Here is a 17,981-nt window from a genome sequence, read left to right on the forward strand (position 1 = left end):
CACTCTTAAAACATATCACCGTTGTTAAGTAATGTGCCACTCTATATACGATGTATATTACTTCTCAGCCTTTTGGTTAAGATCAAGTGTAGTATCTGTTCTTACCAGTTTAATAATATAAGAAATGGTCTTTGTGCCTGGCTTCTTTCATTTAGCGTAATGTTTTCAAAGTTAATCCATGTTGTTTGCTATTTGTTTTCTATTGTCCCATCTGTTGTTTTTTCCAATTTCCCTCTTTTTCTGACTTCATATTAGTTATTTTTTTAAGATTCCCTTTTACCTCTTATTAGCTATACCTCCTTGATTTTTTTCTTTTAAAAGTCACTTTAGGGCTTAGCATAAGCACCTTTAACTTATCATAGCTTGCCTTCAAGTAAGAGTGTACCACTTGATGTATAACATAAAAACCTACAGTATACTTCCATTTTTACTATCCTGGGCTCTGTGCTTTTATTGTCTTTTTTGTTATTTTATTATGTAATTGTATATTTTATTATATAATATTATTATATGCAGTACTCTATTTTCTTTTTAAGTTATAAACTCCGTAATATATTGTCATTACTTTTGCTTAAACAGTCAATAATCCTTTAAAGAGATTTTTAAAATAAGAAAAAAGTCTTATAATTTACCTACATATTTACTATTTCTTGTACTCTTCATTCTGTTATATAGATTGACATTTCCACCTGATATAATTTATCTTTTTCCTAAAGGACTCTGTTTAACATTTCTTATAGTAGTGGTCTGCTGGTGATGAATTTTCTCATATTAATGTTTTTGTTTTGCTTTTATTTTTGAAAGATTCTTGCTGGCTAGAGAATTCTAGGCTGACAGGCTGGCTGGCTTTCCTTTCTTCCTTCCCCCTTTTCTCCCTTCCTTCCTCCCCCCTTTTCTCCCTTCCTCTCTTTTTCTTCTTTCCTCTACTTTTTGTTTTATAGGACTTTAGTGATATAGCTTTCTTCTCTTCTGGCTTGCATTGTTTCCATGAGAAATCTACTGTCATTCTTTGTCCTTCTCTACATAAAGACATAAGTCTTATCACTGTCTGCTTCTACGATTTTATTTTTATCTTGTTTTTAAACAGTTTTATTATGATGTGCATTGGTATGGTTTTCAGCATGTTTCTTTTGCCTGAATTTGGTTGTGCTTCTTGGATGTGTAGGTTTATAGTTTTCATTTGATTTGGAGAATTTTCTCTTATTTCTTTACAATTTCTCCCCATCCCTTCCCCTCCTCTTCAATTTCTGGAGCTCCAGTTACACTTACATTAGACCTCTTTATATTATTCCACAGCTCTCTGATGCTCTATTCACTTTTTTCATTCTTTTTCTCTTCCTGTGTTTGTGTTTCATTTTGCGTAGTTTCTTTTGCAGTGTCTAATCTGCTATTAATTATAATCCAGTGTATTTGTCCATATTAGAGGTGGCTTTTTTCCTTGTTAAATGCTAAACTTGGGTTTCTTTCCCTTTTTTTTTTTCTTTTCTTTTTTAAAAGGCAAGGTCTTGCTATGTTGCCCAGGCTGGTCTTGAGATCATGGACTCAAGAGATTCTCCCACCTTAGCCTCCCAGTAGTTGGGACTACAGACACACACCACCATGCCGGGAGGTTTCTTTTTTTATATCTTCTTTGTTTGTTCTTATACTCATGCCTTCCTCTACCTTACTGAGCATATGCAGCATATTTATAATTGTGGTTTTAATGTGTTTGTCTGCTAATACTATCATCTATGTCATTTCTGGGTCTGTTTCTATTGATCAATTTTTGTCCTTTTTTTGAGTTGATTTTCCTGCTTTTCATGCTTGTTTTTTAAATTGCATTTCAGATATTGTGAATTTTATATTGTTTGGTACTAGAGTTTTTGTATTCCTTTAAGTATTTTAGGACTGTGTTCTGGCACACAGTTAAGTTACTTGGAAACAATTTTATCCTCTTGAGGCTAGGCTTTGTAAAGTAGAACCAGAGTGCCTTTATTCTAGGCCTAGTTATTCCTGAAGCAATATCCTTCTGAGAGTTCCACCTTATACACTATACTTTAGTAGGACTTTCTACTCTGACTAGAGGGAACATAAACTATTCCTGACCATTTATGAGCTCCAGGGGTAATGCTTTGTGATTCCAGTGAGTCCTTTCCCACCTCACCATTTCAAGTAGTTGCTTCTTAGGCATACACAGATTAGTACTCAGCTAAAGACTCAGGGAAGCCCTCTGCAGATCACTGGACTTCTGTCTCTATATCTTTTTTTTCCAATATTATACCTTGCAAATTCTAGCTGCACTAGCCTCCCCAAATGCTGAATTCCATTTTCTCAACCTCCCAAATGCTGAGCTTTGTTTGTGTCCCTACTCCTGAAGTCTGGAAACTCACCAGGCAGTAAATTGAGGCTAAACTGATTTGTTTCCCTTTGCTGGGGTTTGCTGTACTGTGCTTTTTGTTATCCAGTGTCTGCAAACCATTGTTTCATATATTTTAGATCGTTTCTAGTTGTTTATGGCAGATAGGTAACTCTGGGCCCTGTTATTCCATCATGGCCAGAAGTGAAAATGTCTAGACCTTTATTCTGAAAAATTGGTAGTAAAAGGAAAGAATCAAATATTTTTTCCTGCCTGTTTTAAAATAACTGATCCATAGTATAACAAAGTAGTTGATGAGGGCAAGCTTCTCTTTATAAAAGTTTTCTGGGTAGCAATTGAAAAAATCTTGAGAGAATTAGAATAGAATTAGAATATCACCATTTTGTAAAACACTCATAGTTTAATGGATCTAGTTAATGATAAAAAATTCTATAATAATTGCTACAAAATGAGACCTGAATTTTATCCATTTATAGGAAATATAGGGGCAATGGAATATGTTCAATAACATCACAGGAATACATCCATCAAAATGTAGACTGTAGATTTTTTAAATGACATAAATCAATTGCTTCTTCAACAAATAAAAAAGAAAAAGAGAGAGATGGATAGGGAACCTTTAGTTTAAAGGAGACATAGAAACATATCAACCAATTACAGCGCATGGGCCTTATGTGGATCCTGAATCACACCAACTATCAGAATGAAAACAAAGACAAAACAACAAAAAAACCTACAGCACAATAAAAAAAATGCAAATACTACAGGATGTTTCATTGACACTGAGGAATTATTGTTAACTTTGTTAGGTGTGATAGGGTATTATACTTATTTTTAAAATTTATTTTATAGCTTATCAAGATGCAGTTTTAAATGACATAAATCAATTACTTCTTTAACAAATAAATAAGAAAAAGAGAGAGAGATGATAGGGAACCTTTAGTTTAAAGGAGATGTAGATAATAAAGATTAGTAGAAATTAATGAAATAGAATAGAAAAACATCAGGAGTCTATTTGTATCTCTGAATCTAAAAGCTGTCTCCTGTAGACAGCATATAGTTGGGTCTTTTTTTATCCAATGTGGCAGTCTCTGCTTTTTGATTGAATTGTTTAATTCATTTGGAAATTATGTTATTATTGATGGAATTAAATTTACATTTGCTTTTTACTTTTTGTTTTCTTTGTTTCCTGTTTCATTTTCCCTCCTCTGTTCTTCCTTTACTGCTGTCTTTTACATTAAGTGTTTTTCTGTTTTTTGATTTTTTGAGACAAGGTCTCACTATGTTGCCCAGGATAGTCTCAAACTCCTGGGCTCAAGAAGTCCTCCTGGCCAGGTGCAGTGGCTCACGCCTGTAATCCCAGCACTTTGGGAGGCCGAGGTGGGTGGATCAGAAGGTCAGGAGATCGAGACCATTCTGGCTAACACAGTGAAACCCCGTCTCTACTAAAAATACAAAAAAAAAAAAAAAAAATTAGCCAGGCATGGTGGTGGGCACCTGTAGTCCCAGCTGCTTGGGAGGATGAGGCAGGTTAGAATCGCATGAACCTGGGAGACGGAGCTTGCAGTGAGCCGAGATCACGCCACTGCACTGCAGCCTGGGTGACAGAGCAAGACTCCATCTCAACAACAACGACAACAGCAACAACAACAAAAAAAGTCCTCCTGTCTCAGCCTTTCAGCCTCTCATGTAGCTGGGGCTAAATCTGACTCTTTTTTAAATAACATTTTAATTTTTTCAATACTTTTTTCCCTGTATTTTTGTTACTTTCTTAGTGAAGAACTATTTATTGCTATGAGAAGTATGAAGTATTCAAATTGTAATGTCTCAAAGCATTGTGTGTTGCTATGTGTTTTTGATAAGTAGATGATCAGTAATGGTAATGAATCTGTGCTCAAAGAACACCTGGGAGGGGAAAGGGCTCTATGGTGGGGAAATATAGTTGGTTCTCAAAAGTAGATGCACAGTAGTATGTTTGTCATAAGAACTCCTGTTGATATTTTATGAATGAGTAAAGCCCTGTTGTACACTTACAGCTGTATATTATAAGCAACAACAAAACAACAACTTTTTGTTTTATACTTTATAGGACATGATCCAGTAGGTTGTTTCTTGCTGTTGTTTGTTTGTTTTTGAGACAGGGTCTGGCTCAGTAGTAGCCCAGGCTGGAGTGCAGTGGTGCCATCTCAGCTCACTGCAGCCTCCTTCTCCTAGACTTAAGCCATTTTCCCACCTCAGCCTACTGAGTAGCTGGGACTACAGACACGTGCCACCACGCCCAGCTAATTTTTGTGTTTATTTTGGCAGAGATGGGTTTTTACTGTGTTGCCCAGGCTGGTCTCAAATTCTTGCCCTCAAGCAATCCACCTGCCTCAGCCTCCCGAAGTGCTAGGATTACAGGCATGAGCCACTGTGCCCAGCCCAAGTAGACTGTTTAAAAAAATTCTTTTATGTCTATTGAAAATCACAAAAGGCTGGCCAGGTGCAGCAGCTCATGCCTGTAATCCCAGCACTTTGGGAGGCCGAGGTGGGCGGATCACGAGGGCAGGAGATCGAGACCATCCTGGCTAACACGGTGAAACCCTGTCTCTACTAGAAGTATAGAAAAATTAGCCAGGTGTGGTAGCAGGTGCCTGTAGTCCCAGCTACTCGGGAGGCTGAGGCAGGAGAATGGTGTGACCCTGGCAGGTGGAGCTTGCAGTGAGCTGAGATTGTGCCACTGCACTCCAGCCTGGGTGACAGAGCAAGACTCAGTCTCAAAAAAAAAAAAAAAAAAAAATCACAAAAGGTTAAGTGCAGTGGCTCATGCCAATAATTCCAGCACTTTGAGAGGCTGAGATGGGTGGATTGCTTGAGCCCAGGAATTTGAGACCAACCTGGGCAACATGTAGAGACCTCATGTCTACGAAGGTTAAAAAAACTAACTGGGCTTGGTGTTGTGTGCCTGTGGTCCCAGCTGCTTGAGAGGCTGAGGTGGGAGAATCGCTTGAACCCAGGAGGTCGAGGATGCTATGAGCCATGATTGTGCCACTGCATTCCAGCCTGGGTTACAGAGTGAGACCTTGTCTCAAAATACAAACAAACAAACAAACCAACAAACCACCCCCAAATCACAAAATTGTACATTTGATATAATTTAGATGTCCATCTACATCTTAATTAATCTTGCATTAACTCAAAGACTACTGAATTAGAAATTAATTTCACTATTTGAAACAGCACCTACGAAGTGGTACAGCAAAAAAAGAAGTCCATCTAGTAGGGACTTCAGTATCAGGTTCTACCAGTCAGTTTAGTATGTCTTTTATCTCCTGTTCCTTTACTGAATAGTGTTCGTTTTCCAGCAGGAGAACCAGAATGGAGCTGGCCCACTATATCCAGCTAAATACATTGACAAAATATCCAATTGTATGGCCACAGTCATCTAGTAGAGTGTAAATAATACTGTGTATATATATAATGTGTATATGAGTAGATAATATGTATTCTTATACATATAAAAATACAGAAGAGGGTTTTTAGGTTTGTTTAGAATTTTCATTGTGTTATTTAATCTTCAAATAGATCACAGTGATAACTGAAGATCTATCCGCTGCATAAGAAAAGCCGATCTGGCAAAAACCCTAGGTCTTTAGTTATTTGCTGTGTTCATTTTTAGCCATTAAAACTCCCTGGCCTCAGCCGGGTGCGGTGACTCATGCCTGTAATGCCAGCACTTTGGGAGGCTGAGGCTGGCGGATCAGTTGAGGTCAGGAGTTCAAGATCGCTTGGCCAACCTCGTGAAACCCCGTCTCTACTAAAAATACAAAAATTAGCCAGGTGTGGTTGTGCACGCCTGTAATCTCAGCTACTCAGGAGACTGAGGCAGGAGAATCGTCTGAACCTGCGAGGCAGAGGTTACAGTGAACTGAGATCATGCCACTGCACTCCAGTCTGGGTGACAGAGTGAGACTCTGTCAAAAAAAAAAAAAAAAAAAAAATTCCCTTTCTCTTTCCCCAGTGGATGTGACTATCTTTTTCTCCTAAAAAGGAGTTAGAGCTTTTTACTCTCCAACTTCTTCTCCCTCTTTTTTTTTTTTTTTTTTTTAATTCTCAATCATTATAGCCTTTCTGAAATTCCATTTTAAAAAGAAGTATTTTTATGTCTATCAAGTTGCAATTCTAGATGTTATGGCACTGATTTATTTGGGGAAAAACACAATATATGGATTTGATAGAAATTTTATATGGGAGTTTGTGGCTGAGAAGAGGAGGTGAAGGTCTGGAATTTGAGAGCCAAAGGTGCTAGATACCACTTTCTGCCTAATGTACAGGTCAAGATTAATGGAACCAGGTAAGTTACTCTCCAGGTGATTGAGAAGGGTGGGAAATTTAGAGACTGAAATGGATCTCTGAACAGTCAGTTAAGCCTTTGAGTGATTGAGAAGATAAATACTCAGGCAAAATCCATTCTAACAACTGATTTCGTTATGTAAAACAAACCTACAGGATTTGAAATGCAACCAAGTCTGTTTTATATTAAGGCAAGTATAAACCAACTTAATTTTAGACCTGCCTCCAGCCCCAGATTATGTTTGGTTTGAGGACAAAGAGCTGTACAGCATGAATGCACAGGCAATCAGTAGAGTGAGAAGGCTCACTGCCAGGGAAGTTTGGCAAGGAACTCCAAGAGGAAGGGGAAATTTCTGCGTCGAATCAACTTTGGCTCTCTGGAATAGAGAACATGGAGAGAGAGGGACTAAGGAAAGCCAACCCTATTCTACTTGTTGATACCTTAACAAGCTGTTGATTTTTGAAAAGGGATAAAGAAGCAAAGTGTGGGTAGCATTCTGTTCCCTTGAGTCAATCCTAATGAAGTAGGAGGTTCTTGAAGAAATTAATTTCCATTTAAATTCATGCGTGACCCTCTTCCAGAAACCCCCAAGTGTTTTGGAATTTTCGTTGAGAATTTCAAATGATCCAGCAATAATAAAGTCTTTTTTGACATGTTCTGTTTCTTTGAGTCTAAGTTTTATGTTGAATGCCTGATTTTAGCTGTAGAATTTTTCTCAAAATGGAAATGACTTGGTTACTTTCCTCTCTGTTCACTAATTTAATATGGAAAAATAAATCATGATTCTCATACTCCCAAAGCACTCAGGCTTTTCATCCAGGGTACTGTACTCACAGGATTCCTGTAGGAGTTGATGCCAAATTTCCTGGCAACTGAACAGTGGTCGATTCCAGGGTTTTTCTGACTTAAAGACACAGTGGTACTACTCAATAGAAAATAGGAACCTGCCCCTCCGCTGCAGTTTCTGAGTTTAACAAAAGGTGACAGAAGCAATGAAATGGATGGGTTTTATCAGGGCATTGCACAACAAAAGAAAAAAGAGCCTATCTTCTGTTGAGCTTTGCTCCTCAACCCTACCTCCCAACCCCCTCCCCTCAAAAAACAAAAAACAAAAACACTTGAAAAGAGTGACTCTGCTTCTTCATCAGAAACGACTTCAATTTCTTTACTGTGATCAACTTTTGTTTATCTGTGGGTAGACTTTCTATTTTGCATTATCTGCACAAAGGCCTGCTTTATAGTAGCATCCCGCTGATGGGGCAATTACTCAGAATGGAGCTGTTTCACAGGAATTAAAGGAAGTCACTTAAATTATCTTTATTCAGTGTCTATCTCTCCTTAGGAGAAGAAAGGGGAGATGATTTATAGCATCTGAACTTAATTTATTGATTTCCGCCTGATCATTTTTATGCTACCCAGGTCGCTATTACTCAAGATACTCTTCTTTGTGGTTAAAATGGAATTATGCAAAGCTGAACAGGATATTTTCTTCTATGTTATATAACATTAGCATTGTAACATTAACATTTGTAGCCCCAAAAGAAAACTCTAAATTTAGCTCCTTATTTACACTGAAAAAAAAAAAAAAAAGTTAAATTCAGTGCCGTCTTCATGCTGTGGTCTTTCCATACAACTACTGTTGACTACCAGATGTCTCTACTTCCTCAAATTTTACTGGTTAGGCTGGAATGTCTTTCAATTATGTTTACAGTTTGAGTTTAATTTTAATCAGTTTTTATTTTTATGTAATCTATATCCTTGCGTTTGTTTTTTTTTTTTTTTTTTTTTGTACATTTGTTTTTCATATAGGCTTGTTGCTGACCTTAGGTCTTATGTCCCAAATACCAGAGTTTTAAAAATGGGATGATCCTGATCCTTGTTTGGAGCCTCACAAGCATGGATATATTTCTGAATACAGATTTTTAGTGTAAGGTGATGTTGCTATCTTTTTAAATGGTTTCACTACAGAACTAACAAGAGGGCCCTAGAGTCATAGAGTCACTGCTGCTGCTGCTGCTAAAGGTTTTACAATAAAGTTATGTTCTTAAAATTTCCTACTTTAAAAAGTGAAGATATCTTGAAGCACAGGTTTTAAAATTTTATGCGTATCATGACAATTGAGAAAATGTTTCTAGATTATTTTATTTTTAATTAATTAGTTCTTTTATTTTTAATTTAACTTTTTAAAAGTATTATGTTTAACACTTTAAAACATATGTTGCCCAGGCTGGTCTCAAACTCCTGGGCTCGAGTGATCCTCTTGCCTCAGCCTCCCTAGTAGCTGGAACTATAGGCATGAGTCACTACACTATGGATTAAGTCTTTTGTTAATTAAATTATATTTGTGTTTTTATGCCCCATCCTTGTTAAAATATAAACTTGAGGCAACTTATGTTGAAGTCATTTATAATTTATCCACCATATCCACTAAAATGGAAGAGATGGAAAATGCCAAGTATTGGCAAGAAATGGAGAAAATGGAACTTTTTTTGTATCACTGGTGGGAATATAAATTGCTACAACCAATTGGAAAACTGGCAACATCTCCTAAACTGAAAATAGGTATACCCCATAAGCAGCAATTCTAGCCATATGCCCAACAGACATGTATATATGAGTTTACCAAAAGGAATGTACTAGAATGTTCATAGTAGCACTATTCACAGAATCCCCAAAATGTAAACTACACAAATGCTCATTGTTATGGACTGAATTGTGTCCCCCAAAATTCACAGGTTGAAGCCCTTACACCAGTGGAACTATATTTGGAGATAGGGGCCTTTAAGGAAGTACCTAAGATTAACTGAAGTTGTAAAGATAGGGCCTTAATCCAATAGGACTGGTGCTTTCATAAGAAAAGGCAGAGACCCCAGGAGTATGTGCACACAGAGGAAAGAAAGGCCATGTGAGGACACAGTGAAGGCAGCCATCTGCAAGCCAGAAAGAGAGCCCTCACCAGAAATCGATCCTGGCAGCACCTTGATCTTGGCCTCTATCTAGCCTCCAGAACTGTGAGAAGAAGAAGAAAAAAAAATATATGTATATATATGTTGCTTAAGCCACCCAGTCTGTGGTATTTTGTTATGGCAGCCCTAGCAGACAAATGCACCCATCACCGGTAAAATGATAATAAATTGTGATATTTTTATGCAATACAATACAGTGACAAAAATAAACAAACTACTTCTACACACATCAATATAGATGAATCTCACAAACATAATGTTGAGTGAGAGAAGTCAGATACATGTGAATAAGGGAAATGAGCTTGTATGAAGCAATATGTACTTATACCCAACTTGAAATTGATTTAAGATGCAGTCGCAGAGATTTGACCAATGTCAGTGCAAAATGAAATAATTTTCCTATGTCTAGAATATTCGTCCACCAGCAAAGATCAGGACTGTCAGATAGGATAATTCATGCATTATGTTTCAGAAGTCTTTAATTTTAAAAATAATAACTTTTACATATTAAATATTTGAGTTACTTACTTTTTTTTTTTTTTTTTTTTGAGGCAGAGTTTCGCTCTTGTTGCCCAAGCTGGAGTGCAATGGCATGATCTTGGCTCCCTGCAACTTCCTGCTTTCCAGGTTCAAATGATTCTCCTGCCTCAGCCTCCCGAGTAGTTGGGATTATAGGTGCCCACTACCACCCCCAGCTAGTTTTTTGTATTTTTAGTAGCGATGGAGTTTCACCATATTGGCCAGGCTGGTCTCAAACTCTTGACCTCAGGTGATCTGCCCACCTCAGCCTCCCAAAGTGCTGGGATTACGGGTGTGAGCCACTGGGTACTTACATTTTAAAGTAAATTTTACTTAGCATTTATTTTGTGTTAATGGTCTTATGTTTTCCACTTTGCGTGTCTGTATCAGGTAGAGATCACTTTTACATGTTATTGTAATATATAATCTTGTTACACTACATTGATTTATAATAGTGATAAGCCATGCATTTATTATTATGCTGTTATTTTACAGAAAACTACTGAACCTTTTAGTATAACCCTATGGTAGAGAAATGATTCACTATTATTATGGGCATGCATTATTGTTTAAAAACACATAAAATGTAATAAATACAAATAACTTACGGTTTCAGGACTTTTTTAAGGTTAGTATCTATTGGGAATTTGGGAATATGTTTTCTGGGATTCCCCAACTTTGAACTTTCCTCTGGTCATTCATACCAGAAGGGCTGCAGGTTTTCTATTGGAGTTTTAGTTGACCTGAGCAGTACTTACTGCACTGTCTTCAGTCTGAAAACTGTAAAACTGGGTACCTAACCCCATATTTGTCCCTTCTCCCAAGTGTCAGCACCCCACCAGAATCTGTTCACTTCTGTCCACTGTCCCATGCCTTCAGATGCCTGTTTTTATATTTTTCCAGAGTTTACATATAGTTGTTATCAACAGAGAGGGTTGGTTGAAGCAGAGCCAACTTGGTCCTATTAGAAACAGAACTCTTCTCCCTTGTTCTAAATAGAACACACCCTTGAGTATCATCCTGAGAAGGGTACATGGGAAATACATATTTTGAAAACTCACATGTCCAAAAAATGTATTTATTTTACTTGATTAATAGTTTGATCATGGTTGTCACACACAATAATATTCTCTTAGAATATTTTAGACACTATACCATTATCTTTGAGCTTCCATTATTGCTGTTACAAAGTTGGATGTGAATCTGTTTCTTGACCTTTTATATTTGACCTGTTTTTTCCTCTTGAAGTTTTTAGAATAGTCTCTTTGTTCCTGGTTTCCTGAAATTGCATAAGGATATGCCTTGGAATGGAGCTTTTTTCCATTCTTTGTGCTGGGTATTCATTGAACCCTGTCAACTTTAGAAAGTCATGTCCTGGAGTTCTAGGAAAGTCAATTTTATTCTGATTCTTTTCTTCTACCCACCCCTCCACCCCACCTCATATTCTCCGGAACTCCTCCTGAAGTCTGTGAATTGAACTGAACCTTGTGAATTGATCTTCTAATGTTCTTTTGTTTTCTCTTCTATTTTCCTTATTTATTTATTTATTTATTTTTGGTCTTTTTGTTCTATTTTCTGATATGACCTCAACTTTTTTTTTTCCATCCTTTTCCTGCATTTTGGATCTAGCAGTCCTATTTAGAGCTCTTCCTTATGCCTTTGTTGTTCTTTTGGTTTACAGTGTTCTTCTTTGTCTTATGGGTGCAATATCTTACTTATTCTCTCCAAGCATATTATAGTGTGTTCTTCCCTTTCTGCTCTCTTGTTTTTTTCTTTGCTTCCTCCAAGATCCTTTTAAAAATGTCTTTATTTTGGTCTTTGTCTTTTAGCTATAGAAATACTTGGTTGTCCATTCACATGTAAGAATGAGGCATTAAAAAGCTGATCAGAAGTTCTGAGTGCATAAGCAGAGTTTTATTGATTGGTGGGCTTCACTGGAGGGTGATAAGGTGTCTGGTCATGTTTTTCATTGGATAACTCCAAATGTGAATATCTGTAAGTCTTTCTTTTGGTGGTTCAGTTTCCTCCAAAGGTGAATCTTTCTAATTCCTGGGATAGAAGTTTTGCTGGTAGGATTCTGGATGCTGAAAAGGTACAGGTTGTTAGTTACACTATTTAATATGTGGAATTTTATACAACTCAAGGGACATTTAAAAAAAAAAAAAGAAAAGAAAATTTTAATGTAGGCTTTCAGTATGCTATCTCTCCCTTTTTCTTCATTGTTAAATCTACCCCAGCTGCTACTTACTGTTATAGGTAATGACTGTCTGGCTGGTGGTGTGAGTGGTAAGAAGACAGTTGTGGGTAAAGAAAGGCAAATGTATTAGTGAAAGTATGAAAATACGTTGTAAGGGTGCAACAGGCAGGTCAGCAAGAAAGGAGGTGGCTGCAAGGAGACACAGGTTTGCTGGGGATTTTATAAGATGGTACTTGTACTGTGTGCTGAAGAGGGTTTTGTGCAGTGATAATGCCAAGGTTGCAGTGAACTAACTTGCATTTTTCTATCTACTGAGTGTCTGGTGATAGCTGGGCACAGGAAGATTGTGAGTTATTTGCACAGGAGTATGTGTCCTGGACCATCAAGAAAGGCAGACTTAACTGCTTTCTCTTTTTGCTTTCCCCTGGTCCTGTCAGCCTGACTTGTTTCCCCTAATTACAATTCAAGACTTGCCAGTTTCTGCTGCAGTGGAGGGGGGCAGGAATCTGGCTATCCAAGTAGAAGGAGGGCATCTAAGGAACTGTCTTTACCTTATTTTCAAACAGATACCCCTGTTTGCAGCCTAACTCCTTACCTAAATATTCAAATGTATCTGCTAGTGGCAAGCCTTTGGAGAGTTCTTTGGTGAGAACTGGTCTGCTTCATTTTGGCTCTGTACTCTGCCTCTCACCTTCTCGTTTCCCATCAATTAAAGTTCTGCTCATCCAAGTAAGGAAAGCAATGCGAGTCGTTCCTTCTTCTAGGCTCCCTAATCTTTCCAAGTCATTCTCTTAGAGAACACTTCCCCCATCACTTGCCTTTGCGGAGGATAAGTCATCCTCTTCCTTCCCAAGGGGAAGGGAGGGAAAGGCTCTTATCACACATACTATACCCAAAGGCTAGTGACTGTTGTTCCATTTCCCCCTCCTTATAAAGACACTGTGTTGTGGGGTATAACAGGAGATGGTGGAGGAGGGGTGGCAATAGAAGTGGCACTGCTTATATAACCATGAGGGCAGAAGTCTAGACCTAGTGGCTGTTGGCACTGGGTGGCTCACTGGCAGCTCTCTTTAGAAAGTTGGGGGATACTTAGCACTCTAACTATCAACTTTGTGGCTTAATTGTAATTCTAGGACAAGAGGGAAATATTGCACTTACAGAACTGCTTACTGTTCCGTTGTATAAGTATATCCAAATGTACTTAACCAAATTCCCCATTGTGAGACATTTCTTTTTCACTTTTGTGATGCTAGGAACAGTATTACAGTGATCATCCTTGTAGTAGTTAACCATTATTATGTCCATAGGTAAAATTTCTTTGAGTTTCATATTTCATAAAAACATACACATTTTTAGTACTTTCATTAAATATTATCTGTTTACCTGAAATCTGGTACTATTTTTATACTCCTCCCAGCTGTACATGAGAGTGTTGTTTGAGATAACCTAACAGGAGGAGATTGACAGGAACATGAACAAGAACTCATTCACATGTTAGGAGGGTGGCCCAGCCCAACTCCAGGGGGACAGATACTCTTGTGCTAAGGACCCTTGCAGAGGTCATTGTATGTATCTCTTCATCTGGCTGTGTATTTCTTTCTTTTTCTTTTTTTTTTTTGAGACAGAGTCTCGTTCTGTCACCCAGGCTGGAGTGCAGTGGCGCGATCTCTGCTCACTGCAAGCTCCGCCTCCCGGGTTCATGCCGTTCTCCTGCCTCAACCTCCCCAGCAGCTGGGACTACAGGTGCCCACCACCACGCCCGGCTAATTTTTGTGTGTTTTTAGTAGAGACAGGGTTTCACTGTGTTAGCGAGGATGGTCTCGATCTCCTGACCTCGTGATCCACCCACCTCGGCCTCCCAAAGTGCTGGGATTACAGGTGTGAGCCACCGTGCCCAGCGTATTTATTTCTTTTAAGATATCCTTTGTAATAAACTATTAAACAGGAATCTTGGTCGACCAGAATCTTGGTCAACCACAACGAGGGAGAAATGATGAGGACATGCTGACAGAATCATTTCAACTCTTCTCAATTGATCATCTTCCTAAAAGGTGACTAAGTGTAATGTGGTGAATGTGAGTGAATCTTTCTTGAGGGTGAGATTTGAAACCTCTGGAAATAATTAATGAGAACACCAAATTCTCAACCTTCAGAACTATAATGAAGGCAGAGACACTGTAAAAGACTGAATTAAATACCGCTGGCCCCAGGACTGGACCTGATCATATTTCTTGGACTAAACCTCTGATGCAAATCTGTTTTGATCAATACTCTTGGATCTCCCATCACCCTAAGATAGTATAGGGCCATAGAAATGAAATTCAGACTGTTTCATTTAAATTGATGTTCCGTCATATTCTTCTTTTTTAGTTTTATTTTTTATTTTTGGACACTGTTGCCCAGGCTGGAGTGCAGTGGCATGATCTTGGCTCACTACAACCTCCCCCTCCCGGGTTCAAGTGATTCTCCTGCCTCAGCCTTCCGAGTAGCTGGGATTACAGGTGCCTGCCACCATGCCTGGTTAAGTTTTTGTATTTTTAGTAGAGGTGGGGTTTCACTATGTTGGCCAGGCTGGTCTTGAACTCCTGACCTCGTGATCTGCCCACCTCGGCCTCCCAAATCCATCATGTTCTTATTAAAAATTTGAAAACATGTTGCCTCCTATTTACACCAGAGGATACTTGGACAAGAAATATAATTATGGTACCATGTTTTCTTCTTGCCTTCTTGCTTCATTCCAAAACTTGCTTACTCTTCTCTTTTCATATTCCCAAGTTCCTCTGGAGTCATTATATAGAACAGAGCATACTGGGAAAGCATTATGTTTAAAAGTCTCTAAGGATGCAGTGTCCATTGATGGATGAATGGATAAATTGTGGTCTATATACACAATGGAATCAATGGAATATTATTCAACCTTAAAAAAGGAGATCCTGCAATTTCCAACAACATGGATAAAACTGGAGGACATTATATTAAGTAAAATAACTAGATACAGACAGATACTACAAGATCTCACTTATAAATGGAATCTTCTTTAAAAAAGTCAAATAAGTAGAAACAGAGAAATCAAATATGTAGAAATAGAATAGAGTAGTCGTTACCAGGGATGGGGGGTTGAGTGAGGAGAAGGGGAATAGATGAGGAGAGGCAGGTCTCTTTTGGTAGCAAGTTGCAATTACAAAGGATGACTAAGTCTAAAGATCAAATATACAGCATGAGGACTGTAGTTGAAAATAGTGTACACTGGAAATTTGCTAAAAGAAGATTTTATGTGCTCTTACCACCCCTAACCCATCACACACAAAAGGTAACTGTGAGATGATGGATATGTCCATTTGTTTGACTGTAGTGATAATTTCACTGTGTATGTCAAAACATCATGTAGTACACCTTAACATATACAACAAAAAAGTTTAAAATATTTTTTTAAACGAATATCCATTTTCCTTGCTTGGGATAGTTTATCTTTTTCCTTCTCTCTGCCAATTTGGATAGAAGAATGGCATCTTATTATTTTACTTCGCAGTTGTTATTACTAGTAAAAAAAAAAAAAAAGAATGATTTTACATATGCTTCTTGTCCACTGAGCTATCTTTTTTTTTTTTTTTTTTTTTTTGAGATGGAATCTTGCTCTCTCGCCCAGGCTGGGGGGCAGTGGCGCAATCTCCCTCCCCCCTCCCTCCCTCCCTTCTTCTTCTTTTTCTTTTTCTTTTCTTTTATTTGGAGACACGTTCTCCCTCTGTAGCCCAGGCTAGAGTGCAGTGGCATGACCTTGGCTCACTGCAACCTCCACCTCCCAGGTTCAAGGATTCTCGTGCCTCAGCCTCCTGAGTAGCTGGGATCACAGGCATGCACTGCCATGCCAGCTAATTTTTGTATTTTTTGTAGAGATAAAGTTTTGCCATGTTGGCCAGGCTGGTCTCCAACTCCTGGCCTCAAGTAATCTGATCACCTCCGCCTCCCAGAGTGCCAGGATTACAGGCATGAGTCACCATGCCTGGATTATACCAATAAAATTTTTTATTTTGCATTTTGTAACTTCTGAGTAACTATAATAGAATTCTTATAAGACACTGTTATAATAAAAATAATTTTGTGATATTTCACATGTAATTTCACTATATAGAAAATCAGGTATTGTAATTTTACAGGTGACTTAGGAGAGGTGACCTGACTGAAGTTCAGTGAGTCACATTTTGATATTATAGTATATACGAGACCACAGAGTAAAAAAGAAATCACCACTGAGGAAGTTTGTAAGGAATTATTTATTCACCAAATATGCTTTTGGAGGCCTGTCTTCTTTCTTGGTGGTTTTTCAGAATTCAGTTTTCCCCCTGTGTTGTGTAACGTGCCTGTGCTAAGGAAAGATTAACTTTCTAAATGACAGCAGACCATACCCGAGTGGGTGGTGTTGCTCTGTTTTCGCGATGTTCCTTAAAAAGCAGCTCACTTTTTTTGTTTTGAGATGGAGTTTTGCTCTTGTTGTCCAAGCTGGAGTGCAATGGCATGATCTTGGCTCATGCAACCTCCGCCTCAGGGGTTCAAGCGATTCTCCTGCCTCAGCCTCCTGAGTAGCTGGGATTGCAGGCGCATGCCACCACATCCGGCTAATTTTTTGTACTTTTAGTAGAGACAGGGTTTCACCATGTTAGCCAGGCTGGTCTCAAACCCCTGACCTCAGGTGATTTGCCAACCTCAGCCTTCCAAAGTGCCATGATTACAGGCGTGAGCCATCATGCCCGACCAGCTCACTTTTTAAAAATATACATTTTATTTTAAGTTCTGGGGTGCATGTGTAGGATGTGCAGATTTGTTACATAGGTAAATGTGTGCCATGGTGTTTGCTGCACCGATCAACCCATCACCTAGCTATTAAGCCCCACATGCATTAGCTATTTATCCTGATGCTCTTCCCTCCTCCCCCCTGCTCCTGACAGGCCCTGGTGTGTGTTGTTCCCCTCCATGTGTCCATGTGTTCTCATTGTTCAGCTTCCACTTATGAGTGAGAACATGTGGTGTTTGGTTTTCTGTTCATGTGTTAGTTTGCTGAGGATAACGGCTTCCAACTCCATCCATGTCCCTGCAAAGGATGTGATCTCGTTCCTTTCATGGCTGAATAGTACTCCATATGTATATGTACCACATTTTGTTTATCCAGTCCATCATTGATGGGCATTTGGGTTGATTCCCTGTCTTTACTGTTGTGAATAGTGCTGCAATAAATATACGTGTGCATTTATCTTTATCCCATAATAGAATGATTTGTATTCCTTTGGGTATATATCCAGTAATGGGATGGCTGGGTCAAATGGTATTTCTGGTTCTAGATCCTTGAGGAATCACCATACTGTCTTCCACAATGGTTGAGCTAATTTACATTCCCACCAACAATGTAAAAGCGTTCTTATTTCTCCACAGCCTCACCAGCATCTGTTGTTTCTTGACTTTTTAATAATCACCATTCTAACTGGCATGAGATGTTATCTCATTGTGGTTTTGATTTGCATTTCTCTAATGACCAGTGGTGCTGAGCTTTTTTTCATATGTCCGTTGGCCGCATGAATGTCTTCTTTTGAGAAGTGTCTGTTCATGTCCTTTGCTCAC

At 38.5% G+C, this 17,981-nt stretch overlaps 1 protein-coding gene and 1 pseudogene across 9 annotated transcripts in view; both read left to right on the forward strand.

The window, feature by feature from the left end:
• Window positions 1-17,981, forward strand: part of AFG1L (AFG1 like ATPase) — a 247,255-nt gene that overhangs the window by 186,397 nt on the left and 42,877 nt on the right. The window lies entirely within an intron of this gene.
• On the forward strand, window positions 57-180 carry LOC119625584 (U2 spliceosomal RNA; annotated as a pseudogene).

Source organism: Chlorocebus sabaeus, chromosome 13, assembly GCF_047675955.1.
Source record: "Chlorocebus sabaeus isolate Y175 chromosome 13, mChlSab1.0.hap1, whole genome shotgun sequence".
In the NCBI taxonomy this organism is placed as follows: domain Eukaryota; kingdom Metazoa; phylum Chordata; class Mammalia; order Primates; family Cercopithecidae; genus Chlorocebus; species Chlorocebus sabaeus.